This window comes from Ostrinia furnacalis, unplaced genomic scaffold (assembly GCF_004193835.3).
Source record: "Ostrinia furnacalis isolate ACB-3 unplaced genomic scaffold, ASM419383v2 OfSCF4106, whole genome shotgun sequence".
NCBI classification, from domain to species: Eukaryota; Metazoa; Arthropoda; class Insecta; order Lepidoptera; family Crambidae; genus Ostrinia; species Ostrinia furnacalis.
In genome coordinates, this window is record NW_021134345.1 from 107,843 (window position 1) to 120,377 (window position 12,535).

Genomic DNA, 12,535 nt, shown 5'->3' on the forward strand with positions numbered 1-12,535 from the left:
TTCACTCTCGCCTTGAAAAGGCCCGGATTATAGTGTTCATGAAATACAGCAGCAGGCAGCGAATTCCAGTCCCAAGCTTTATCATTCATAACGACCTTTAAAATATTTTAAATGAATTCACCAACATTGATTTGCTATTATAATATTCGACCCTGGCATACATTTGCTTAGTGTTCTCGTGATGAAGCGAGGCCTATTTTAATTAACTTCATGCATAATAAAATCTGTTGACACTGAACTGAATTTATTGAAGAAGTTTTGAATTTAGAGCTTCTGTATTAGTTAAAATCTGAAGCCTTGTGAGATTCAATCTTATACTAAATTAGTATTGATTTACTATGGCTAAAGAGTTATTTTTTGTTTTGTTGAACGCGCTTTTCACAGAAAGTAGGGTTTGAATTAAAAAAAAGGGTTAGTAGTAGTTTCGCACGATTTTCCTTCGCACGAACGTGCGAAACGTCTCCTTTCAATAATATTTTTTTAGTAGGCGTTTCGCCCGGATGTATTAAAGTATTAAAATCGCGTGCGAATCGACTCTTTTTTGAACTAGTAGTATGCGATTACTAGTTCTCAAAGGGGTCGATTTGCACCCGTTTTTAATACTTTTGATATATCCGGGCGAAACGCCTACTAAAAAAAAATTATTCAAAGGGGACGTTTCGCACATTCGTGCGAAGGAAAATCGTGCGAAACTACTACTAACCCAAAAAAAAATATTATTGTGAAGTACTTAAATCGAAAAAGGATAATTTAATGGGCTATTAATATCAACTAACAACCAATAAGAGCGGAGCATCAACGAAAAATGTTGCAGAACGGGAAAAATAATTTAATCAATTTTCTCGTAATGATAAATTAATGCAATCAGCAATACAATCCATTAATGAATGCAAATTAATTTAATTAAAAAGAGAACAATGATATTATCGAAATAATAATAAAGATGCAATTTAACTACACTCCATTATCCTTAATTACTCGTAATACATTTTGTTATTCTTTAACAAAGTATGAGCACAGAATATGAGTTACCTACATACAATGAATGTACATTTAAATCGGATTATTTCAGCGCAGCCATTAAAGTTTACGTATTTTCACACCTATTAATAGTTCTTGCAACTCACGAAGGCTAGTGAGCTTTACTTGTAATTCTAGTTTACATAATATGGGCATACTCGTACATGCTATGAACTGCTGTGATTTAACATTTCATAAAAAGTTATTAAAATTGACATTATTTCAGGTCATTGTCATCATCATTAATTTCAGTCACATGACATCTACTGCTGAAATAAGCCTCCCCCAATGACTTCTAGATTGGCCGCTCGCCGCCTGCATCCAGCGCCTTCCCGCAACCCTTAGAAGATCATCAGTGTGCTTAGAGTGAGTCTGCATTCAACGTCGTCGTCAAAAAAAGAGAGACGAAGTGCATCAAAAAAAATCTATGAACATTTTAGTTCTTGAAAGTGTCCGCCAAGGACAATGTACAATCTGCCATACAGTTCAGCGATGACGCTAGCAACTGCGTAAAAATGATATGATTTGATATGACCATATTTTCGTACTAAGGCCATAAGCAATCAATTTTTAATCAAAATATTGCTGGGCAATGACGTCACGTTTAACGAACTCGAGGCGATTGCTATTGAACGATCCGTGTTTGATAGGAGAGTTAACGCCCGCCGTATTTGCTTTCGCGTTGAAAAGTCGACAGTTCATGACACGATACCTAAAGGGATTCCATTTTGTTACGCAATTTGAAAATTGACATAACAAAAGTCATTGATTTTATGCAAATAGACCTTCTAAAAAGCGCTTCTACAGTCCCAGTATTAGTCTACTTTATCTACCACTGCTTCGGGACAAGAAACACAGTCACCAAATTGTTATTGTCAGCCTCTTTTAATTTTAAAACCTTTGCCAAAATTTTCTTTCCTTTTTTTTCCATGCAGCCATAGTATAAGATCCCGCTATACAACGACCTTCACCGAGATGCTTATTTGATGAAACATATTTTATATACAATTTAACATGTCAATAATTATATTGCTTAAGGGTTGCCTAATAAATTTCAGTCCAGGATATGATTAATTAATCNCTAGGTGACCTGGAGATACAACCGGATTATACAGGGTGGAAACGAGAAGTTACAAAATCCAAAAATTAAATGTTACCAGCTTCCATATTCTGTAATCTATTATTGGCACCATTTGAAAGAGCTCGTGAAGCACTTTCAGAATCAGTAACTAGTTTTTCGATATCTTGTATAGTTTAGAAATAATCGAGTGAGATCACTTATGGTTCCATATGTATAACCACCCTGTATAATCCGTCTGTATCTCCAGGTCACCTAGATACATTCCATAGCAGCTGTAATAGACATTTAGGTACATACATTTACCAATTTCGGTGATAAATAGGCATTTTGTATTAGTTTTTATATAACGCCTGAACAAAAACAAAGGGTAATATTTTGGTGTTATACATCGATTTCGAGTATAAAAAATATATAATTTAACTAATTAAGACATGACAAAAAAACTGAGGTATGTCTCGTTTCTGTCGGGTCTGGGTTTTTTTTGTATGGGGCGTGACCGTTCTTCTTTTCTTTTCATCATTTTTTTCTTTTTCTATGCAGCCAGTGTTCATAAATTAAGAAACCTAAAATATAACTTGTCTTATTTTTCTTTCTCCCATTTTTTCTTTTTCTATGCAGCCAGTGTTCACAGTTTCGATTAAAAGAGTTTCGATTAACACTAGAAAGACCAAGGCAGTCAAATTGGCGGCAAAGCAATTTCATTGTTAAATATTTCACAAACTATGTTTATGTTTCTTTTCATATTTTATGACTTTTCCTAATTTGCTATTGTTAAGCTAAATCTATATGAAAAAAAAAATAACAATATGTTGTATATGAGTTTCGATGACAAATACCTACTAAGACCGCGCACCGTCAATGTGACCGCATACAATAAAAACGGAGATAAGAATAGTAAACAACGATTTCTTCAAACTAATGTGGGTACTTTTGTTTTTATTTATGTTGAATTGAATTCTGAGTAAGTTGTTAATGCCTAGCTTGTTTACATTTTACAGTAGACATTGGTTTCGTTCGGTGAGCAGTCGTTGTTATGTGGTTTTGAAACTAGTACAACCCTATTTCCAAAAGAGCTGAAACGTAACCACTGACAACTTTTTCACGTCTCTAAATTTGGCTAAAAACTAATGGTCGAAAAGACTAGTATTGTTGGAACAATGCGCCGTGCAAGACGAGAAGTACCACCGATTTGTAGAGGTATTCGTACTATAAGATATGAAACTCTCATAATGAAAACCGACACCGATATAACTCTTACTATCTATCAAGGAAAACCAGGATTTTTTTTTATTATTTTGAGTACTCTACACCCTAACGTAAGCATAGGTACTGATAAAAAAAAGCTGCCTGAAACAGTTGAATTTTATAATGCAACAAAATTTGGTGTAGACATCATCGATCTAATGGCACGCAAATACACTGTAAGAGCCAGCTCTTACGGTGTATTTGGAAGTCGGAGATGGCCTGTTCACGTTTTTTACAATATACTTGATTTAGCAGCTATAAACTCGTGGATTATATATCAAAAAGTCACAGGAATAAAAATTTCTCGTCATGATTTTATCCTTCAACTAGTGAGCGAACTACGTGAAGAGTAAAAATTCACTTCAACTGCGACTCATTGACAAGAAACTAATTTTGAAACAAGTGAACCATGTACTACAAACAATAAGAGGGGGCAATGTCAAATTAATAGTAATTGTAAACAAAAAAAACATATGAAAACTGCACTATCTGTAAAAAAGCTGAATGTGGAAAATGTACAAAAGAGTCTAAAAAAACTATTACTTGTTACAAATGTTACTAACTTTAATGCTAAATTGTTTACTACTAATAAAAATACATTTGTATTATTTATATTTAATTTTTTTATTTAAAATCTGTAATAATTTCAAAAGTATTCTCACTTAATCTCTAGTACCGTCAAATTGACCGCTGCGGTCTTTGAAGGTATAGAATGAAGCCCGGCCCTTCTAGTGTTAAAAGAGATAAAAATGGGCGTGTTTGAGAGTTAACGCCTGCCGGATAAGCTGTCGCGTGGAGAGGTCGTCAGTCGTAATGCCACCTTAAGCCACCATTTCATATTGCAATTTGAAAATGGAATTTCTGCTTTTTTCGCGGAGATTGCTCTGGAGTTAAGATTCAGGGAACTTTGACATTCCTTTTTCAAAGTAAAGAACTAATTTTTTTTTCACAGCACTACAAACAAGAGTAATTCTAGCTATGTCGTATAGAAAAAGTTTTTTTAAGCAGCAAAAGGCACATCTGATGTTAACACCAGAATGGAATAAATTAAACTAAATTCTATTGAAATCTTCTTTATTGTGTTATAGTCAGAATCAGACCTAACTTCAATTTGGACCTGTCACTCGAGTCGATCAAATTCACTCACTATTCTTGGGAAGGGCGTAACCTATAGTGAGTTTGTTCCACGAAGCTAAAATTATTCTATTGTCTTGTTGTTGGTAGTTTGAACCTGATGAAATTTCAAACTGTCTACGTACAGGAGCTAAGCACTGTGACGTCTTCGGTATAATGAAATACGGGCGATTTTGCTACAAAAATGTATAGTCTGGTGTGTTGTCAACTGTACCTACATAATGTAGGTAGGTATACATACATTTACGGAAAATACTTACGAATATTACTGATTCCAATAAAATTGTTATGAATATAATTTTGTCTGTATCATTAGATTTAAAAGTCACGATTAAAGAGGATAAAGAAAGTTTTGTAAATGCTTAAGTTTCGTTTCTTGGACTATTTTTAAATAATTTACTTGACAGTTGACGGCCGATGGGGCAGCAAGGTTCTGGAGTGGAGGCCGCGTACCGGAAAATGCAGCATTAGACGTCCACCCACAAGGTGGACCGACGACATCATAAAGGTAGCAGGAAGGCGCTGGACGCAGGCCGCTACCAACCGGGCAACATGGAAAGCATTGGGGGAGGCCTATGTTCAGCAGTGGAAGTCCTATGGCTGAAATGATAATGATGACTTATTGATGACAACTTTTTCAGCAATTTGTTTCCGAGACTATGTACAATACTGTTGAAAGCATATCAGACTAAATATTTTGTTGCAAAAAGGCCTAGAAATTCCCAATGTAGATTAAAAAGCACCTATGATATCTACATACGGTAACTTGCTGTGTAATCTACAATATCTAAGTGACGCGATCAAACGCGATAAAATCCTTCCACGACAAACAAAAACATCGCGAGTGAAGCCGCGGGCAATAAGTTTACCAATATACGTGTTCAGTATAAACCTGTTTGTTCTCGCAGGAAATTCCTCTCGATGGGATTACGCTTACAAAACAAATTCGATAGTTCTCTTGCTCGTTACGGAATACAGATTGGGTTACCGTGCGTCAATATTTACTGTGGTGCCAGCGGTTCTCAACATGTACCATCGCCCCCTGTGGGCTCATACTCATACTCATACATGAGTCTTCCAGCGACTTGACCCACTTTTAGCTTGGTCCACGGGCCAAGTCGCTGGATTGAATTTTTAATTTCTTTTCTTCCGGCAACGGCATCCAGTTCCTTCTTGCTACCTTTATGAGGTCTGTCTACCTTATGAGTGGACTACTTATTACTTTTTCTTAAATAATACAATAATTGATTCTAAAACAACGGAACCACTTCAGGGCATCGTAATAACTATCATTTACAGAAAAGATGCAATGTCAGAAATGCTATCTTTAGCTAATAATTCATTTACATTCAATAATACATTTAACAGTAAGTAAATATGAACTTGGCCCTCATCGACATAAAAATATACCAAAATTCTTTGCCGCACTACTATCATGGTCTTATGTTAAAGGCGGTATAAATAGGTTAAAGTGCCACGGGCAATGGCTTTCTGCCTCCACAGTTGGCTGAGAAGGCAGAAATGTTTAGAACCCCTGGCAGGCCTCAGCTAACGCCGTAGAATATTAATGCACGCAAAATATTTCCAACAACACGTCAAAGGAAACGCAAACGAACTTAATTAATGAAAATTTCCGGTATACATATTATATCCATAACGCTTATAAAGATTACTTGGGCATATACACTTATAAGGCCGTAATGAGAAATAATTTAACGTTGAATGCTAATAAAGATTATTTTTAAATTACTCGCAAATGCTCAAAGTATTACGTTATTATGCCTCTTCCAATCCGAACATAACAGGAAGCCATTATTATTGTTTGTATTCAAGGGGCTTACCAATTATTTATTTTTTTTAAATCTCAATTAAAAACAGAACTTCGCTAAAGTTAAAATGTATTTACGCTATTTTACAGGCCAACATATACCTACTCGATACCTAACCTAAACTACCACACGTAGGTACAGTCAGCGTCAAACAATTTGTGACGCCCAAAGTGGACAAAAAGATAACACAACCTTATTCCAAATTGTAAAACAAACGTGTTGGGAACTTTTTGGCTGTCACGAACTGTACGTAAAATACGTTTAAATTGTATATAACATAATAAAGTTATGCCTTATTTACCTAAGATTAATGTCAGTTTAACAAATAATAACTGCCAAAAAAACACAATCAACTTTGACCCTTAAAGTAGTGCGTAGCTCGTTTAATAAACTTCCTTTGAAGAAGCCAAACACTAATCAAAATATAAATAACAAGAAAATTTTAGTGACTAATTTAATAGGAGTCTTTTATTAAACTTCTGAACTAGTAGAGCTTCTTTTATTAATATTTCGTCTAACAAATTGAAGACAAAGAACGTTAATTTCCGACGAAAGGCCAACAATAGATTTGATTTAAAGCTTATTATTTATATTCTAAACTAAAAAGGACACGTCTTTAGTTTTTTTACGGCTTTGGGTATTACATAAGTGCCAAAATCTACTTTTTATATATTTTTTATGCATAACTAACAAAGCAGGTATTTGAACACTATCGCATACTACTTCTGATCAAAAACCATTTTCTTTTATCAAACGTTTTAACTTCTCATTTGCGAATGTTCAGGATATACATAATCCTATCTATACTAATATTATAAAGCTGAAGAGTTTGTTTGTTTGTTTGTTTGTTTGGTTGAACGCGCTAATCTCAGGAACTACTGGATCGATTTGAAAAATTCTTTTTGTGTTGGATAGCCCGTTAGTTCCTGAAGGCTTTAGGCTATTTATCATCACGCTAAGACCAATAGGAGCGGAGCACCAATCAAGAATATTTCAAATCAGTCAATTTTTTCCTTTTGAGAGCTGACGCTGCGTAAACGGTTAAAGTTTCGCAAAAATCATGTATGACAGGATTGTTCCCCTTTAAAAGTTCTTTAAAAAAGTCCGCGGTAGCATATGTCTATCTTTTAAGGTTGGCTCATAGTAACCATTTTTATGCAAAAAAAATATGTTTTAAAATATGCATTATTTGCGAAGGTGTTTTTATAAACATGATATTAATCCTTATCCAAATAAATAAATTATTCACCACAAGTATTTAATTTTAAACATTCTTGCCCTTTACACCATTCGATTTCAATAAATATCTTAGGAGATATCGCAGTTTTAAAATCACATCGCAGCAAAATAATGATCAAGTACTACGCGCGCTACTGATGGATCAATGCACAGCCTAAACCGCTGATCGTAAAGACCTGAAACATGGACGGTGTGTTCTTTGTATGACGTAAGCATCTGATAAGAAAGGATTTTCCAAAATTCTACCCCTAAGGAGGTAAAAAGGAGGGGCAAAGTTTGTATGAAATAACGAGATTCCTTCGTCCAATCTACTTAAAATTTTGCATAAGCATTCTATAACAGAATTAATGGAAGACGTGTTTCGTATTTTAGTGAAATGCACCCCCTAAGTTAAAAAGGGGTAGAAAGTTATTTTAGTGGTGATTTGCTTCAAAGTTGATATTAATTACTCATTAGTGCATTTTTTACAATCATGACGTCATGTTAACGACTACCATACTCTAGGGGCCTCCACTTAAACCTCGGAGTGGGTGCCCGCTGCGTGCGCTCGCCCAACAATGCATAGTTGCGCTGTATACATAAACTCATTTTCGCGCGAGAGTTTTGGCGGAGGCCCTTGAGGTAGTGGGAGTAGTCTTGAGGAAAAGCTCCTTCTCCCACGGCCAGGGGCATGCTGGAAGCTTGGTGATTCCAGCACCCGTAGGAAAATATAAAAAAAAGTTTACCAATAATACTGCGGTAGGTGTAGTTTTCGATTTCGTTGTAAAAAAATAATACCACCGAGTAACTTTCACCGGATCAAAGGCCGAGCTGCATATTCATAAAATATAAGAAAAAAATATTTTCATGTTTATTTAACCTGATTTTTATATTTTAAAAGTATTCAAACATTTAGAAAATAACTTAAAACATTTAAAAATAATCGTATGAGAACGTTTTCGACTTCTCCACGGACGAAGTCGCGAGCAAAAGCTATTTGTAAAATAATTAGACTAAATTATTAAAAGTGCCTACCCAAAGTCATTATTCCACGCGGACGAAGTCGCGGGCACAGCTAGTTATTATAATAAACGTGAAAGATTGTGATGTGAATAAACGTGAATGAAACTTTACAGCAATATGTTAAGCATCAGAATAACATAGGCTTTAATTTAGAACGATACGTTTTTCTGTGAAAAAAATAATTTCGCACGGGTGAAGTCGCAGGCCAAATCTAGTTATTCATTGCAAAAGCATTAAAAATCTAACCCAGTCTTTATTAAAAAATGTCTTCAGCCGTTCCAAATGAGAAAGTTATATTAAAAATCGTCGCGGGCCTCGCTAATTTTGAATAATTAATTAAAGTTTTAATTTAAACAGGCTCTGTTCCAAACCAAAAGTCATTTGGTAAGCGAGGCTCACGACATGATAAATTGAGATTAATAACTCGGTTACAATCCTCTCAGAGCTGTAATATGTGATATTATAAATAATACCGTCACAGTATCAAGCCCCAGTTTAATCAAGGAATTGTGTTTTGACCTTGTAAATAATATTCCCTTTGTTTCTTTCATGAATATCAAGCAGACTTTTTTGACCTGAAATATTTTTTTAGTCTCAATGGGGAATGGCCTGCGTTTCATTTGATGGAAAGAGATGATCAGGCCGAAGGTGATGAACTGGATAGGCTTACCAACATCCGAAACACTGTTCTTGTAATTAAATATTATTATAACCGGAGTATGGCTATAATAATAAACTTAATAGACCGAAAAAAAATGTAGATTTAAAGAAAATAGGCGTTTGTTTGATAAGAACGAGAACGAATTTTGATTTAGTAGAACGATTTGATTGACTATTGGTGGACACGCCTTTTTTAACACTAATAAAACAATTTTAGTTAGGCTCATTCAATATCAATAATGATTTGTCATTATTGATATTTATCTAAAAACTAAAGACTATACTTCAGTCTTTTGAATTACGTTTAAATACATTTTCTGTTTTATTTAATTACTTAAAGTACAAAATCAAACAAAAGTGACATCGTGGAAAGTCGGTTAGTACATTTTGTACTAATGAAGTTCTTAGTTAAAGTAAAAGACAAACAGAAATATTTTAGTATTCAGAATAAATTATTTGCTATAAAAATGCTANTACGATGATATAAGTCAAAAGAAGCTATAACAATAAATTATATGACTAAAATCATTTCGAAATCTGCCAAATTCTCGATTTCTGCATGAAAAATGTGACAACGCTCTTAAGAGACGTCAAAGAAAAACGAATGTACAAAAAAATTGGCTAACGTAAAATAAGTTTGAGGTCAAGAATTTCGTAACTTATATAGTTGTCCAAATAATATAAAAACATGGTTTAAAAAAAAATTAGTTTTTGGTACAAAATCAGTCTTTATTTGAGCAAGGTACTTTTCATTTAAAAAAATGTTAGTCACCTAAAATGGGCATACTAGCTCCCAGAAATACACTTTGGGGCCTTCCTAATGATCATTTTTAGATAGTTTAGGTACTAATCAACACGACTCAGCAGGTAAAGCTATCCTAAGATAAGAAATTAAAAAAACTACAATCATCAAACATCACTTACTAGAAACGTTCACGTCTACAGACATCACAATTTTGCTTGCAGCAATTTAGGCACATAGGTTTATCATAATAAGTTCTAGTGAACCTAGTACATTTTATTACATGGCTAAGGCAAATGGCAAATGTTCTTTTAATCCAAGAATGATTTTGGGACGAGGCAGAAGTCGGTCTAGGTGTTTATTCATCAACACCAACTGAACGCAGCTCGCGGGGTAGGGTAGTCATTATAAGCCACCAGTTTCAATTGAGGTATAACTAAAGAGCTATCCAATGATAATAAGAAGCTGTTACCTTGTTAGGATTGTCGCAATCACTGTTTAAGACGTAAGAATTTATTCCTGAAAAATATCGACTGAGTTAAGCTATAGAATATGATTATACATAGGCCAATAAGGATGTTGAATAGTTGAAACACTTTGTTCCACCTCATCCATCAACCCCTCCTATTTCGTTAGGACACTGTTATTAAATGGAGGAGGTGTTGATTTCATCTCCAGATTGCTCAGATTTGGTAACATGCAGACTTTCTAAAACGAAGTCAGGATCGCGTATATCGTCGTCAAAACTACTACACTCGTCGTCGCTCTCTGTTAGAAGCTCCTGTATTATACCTCGCTGACTAAGAACCCTTCTTCTTTTGGCAGACCTCGTTTATTTATCATGATACATTCTATAAAAGATAATAACAATACATTACCACCGCTGTGACGTTCCTCAAACACTATGAAGTTGTGTAAACTAACTGTGAGGTGACGAACAACAGACACATAGGTAAAATACACATTAGCACTGACCTGACGTCTGTGAGACGGCGAAAGCTCCACACAGGCAACACAGGAGACCCTGAGCTAGTGCGCCCCCTACTGAGCGAAAGTGTATGGCAAACGCGGAAGGTACCAAAACGCACGGGGAGAAGCGACAAAAAGGCGGGGAGATAAATAAAAAAAACGAAACGTGGTGTCTGAGAGACGGGCAGGTCACCAGTTAAAGGTTAAAGTAAAAGACAAACAGAAAGATTTTAGTATTCAGAATAAATTATTTGCTATAAAAATGCTAATGCTGAGAGTGTTTTAAAATTATAAAATTGTGTGCTTTGAACATTTTTTATTTGATTTTAGTGAGTTTCTGTATTCTTCTTTTTCTATCGTGATAGCTGCTAAGATCACTGCTCTTGATATTACTTCTGACGTCTTCTGACATCAGTATAATACAAATAAATGTGATCACTTTTTGTCTAAAAAATATAACATTTTATTAATTTTCTTATTTAGTGTTTTTAAAAGCTAAACCAAGAGCTTTCATTGGCATGTCACTTGATTTTGTATTGTTAATAGTATTTCCGCTATGAACTACTCTTAAGCTAATTTTGTAAGTAAAGTAAATCATTAACTGCAGAAAAAGGTTATTTTTAAAGTGTATAAATTCGTAAGGTAAGTAGTTATTTGTGCTATGGACTACATTTTACTTTGACCCTAAGTCTTAAAATAGGTTTAATGTAGTTTTAATTGGGATTCTTCAGATTTTGTAGTTTATATTTAGGCAATCAGTTCTATTGAATATTTTTCCTTACTTTTTATACAAAAACTAAAGAAATAATTTAATATGGAATGCTAATCGCTGGAATTTGAGAATAGCTTAATGCCTTTAAATTTCTAATTTCTCAATCGTGTCAAGCTATAATTTTAAATAATGGGGTAGAAACTTTTTAAATAGAAAAAATCTACGACTATTTTCAAAGTTCTTATATTAATCAAAATGCGAACTTTATATTAAGACACTCAAAACACTCATAAAACGTATGGCCAATAAACTCAAGCTTGCGGAAATCAGGTTAAAACATAACCCTTCCTCCTTGTCTAAAATAAACCGAAAAACTTTTGCATCGCCCGTTCACCGTAACTCAACTTGTTCTTTTTTACGACCGTGAACCCTACAATGCTATGCCTAAGCCACGAAGCCTGCAGTAAAGCACCAAAGCGCCGAAGGGCTGAGTTAAGAGCTTACCGTCGTATCCGAAGAAATCACTCGGGTGATAGTCACTTGTTTTTTTGTAACTCAAAAAGTAAACACTCACGGGTCACACAAGCACAGCACTACACAACACGCACTCAACACTATAGTTTCGTAATTCGATCGTTTTTAGGCAACGGACAGATGGGTACGTGCGTCCTTGCGCTCGGCGAAACCGACACTGAGCTCTCGGCGCTGCGATCGCCCCATCTCTTTCGGCTCCACGATTTTCAATAAAAACTGTTAATATTCTAAAGTGACGGAAAGGTGGATGTTGTAAATGCTGGTCATCCGTCAGATATATAAGACTGGTGAGGTTGGAAAGGTCAATATACCTACAACGCCCTAAAGCGAGTTTTCTTTTAATCAACGAAACGTTTTCAACTATAGAA

At 34.8% G+C, this 12,535-nt stretch overlaps 1 long non-coding RNA gene across 1 annotated transcript in view; it reads right to left on the bottom strand.

The window, feature by feature from the left end:
* Positions 1-12,306, bottom strand: part of LOC114358789 (uncharacterized) — a 73,581-nt gene extending 61,275 nt beyond the window's left edge. Inside the window, exon 1 of the long non-coding RNA XR_003656395.1 lies at positions 12,138-12,306. This is a non-coding gene — a long non-coding RNA (uncharacterized LOC114358789). The remainder of the gene's footprint in view (positions 1-12,137) is intronic.
* Positions 12,307-12,535: the final 229 nt, after the last annotated feature.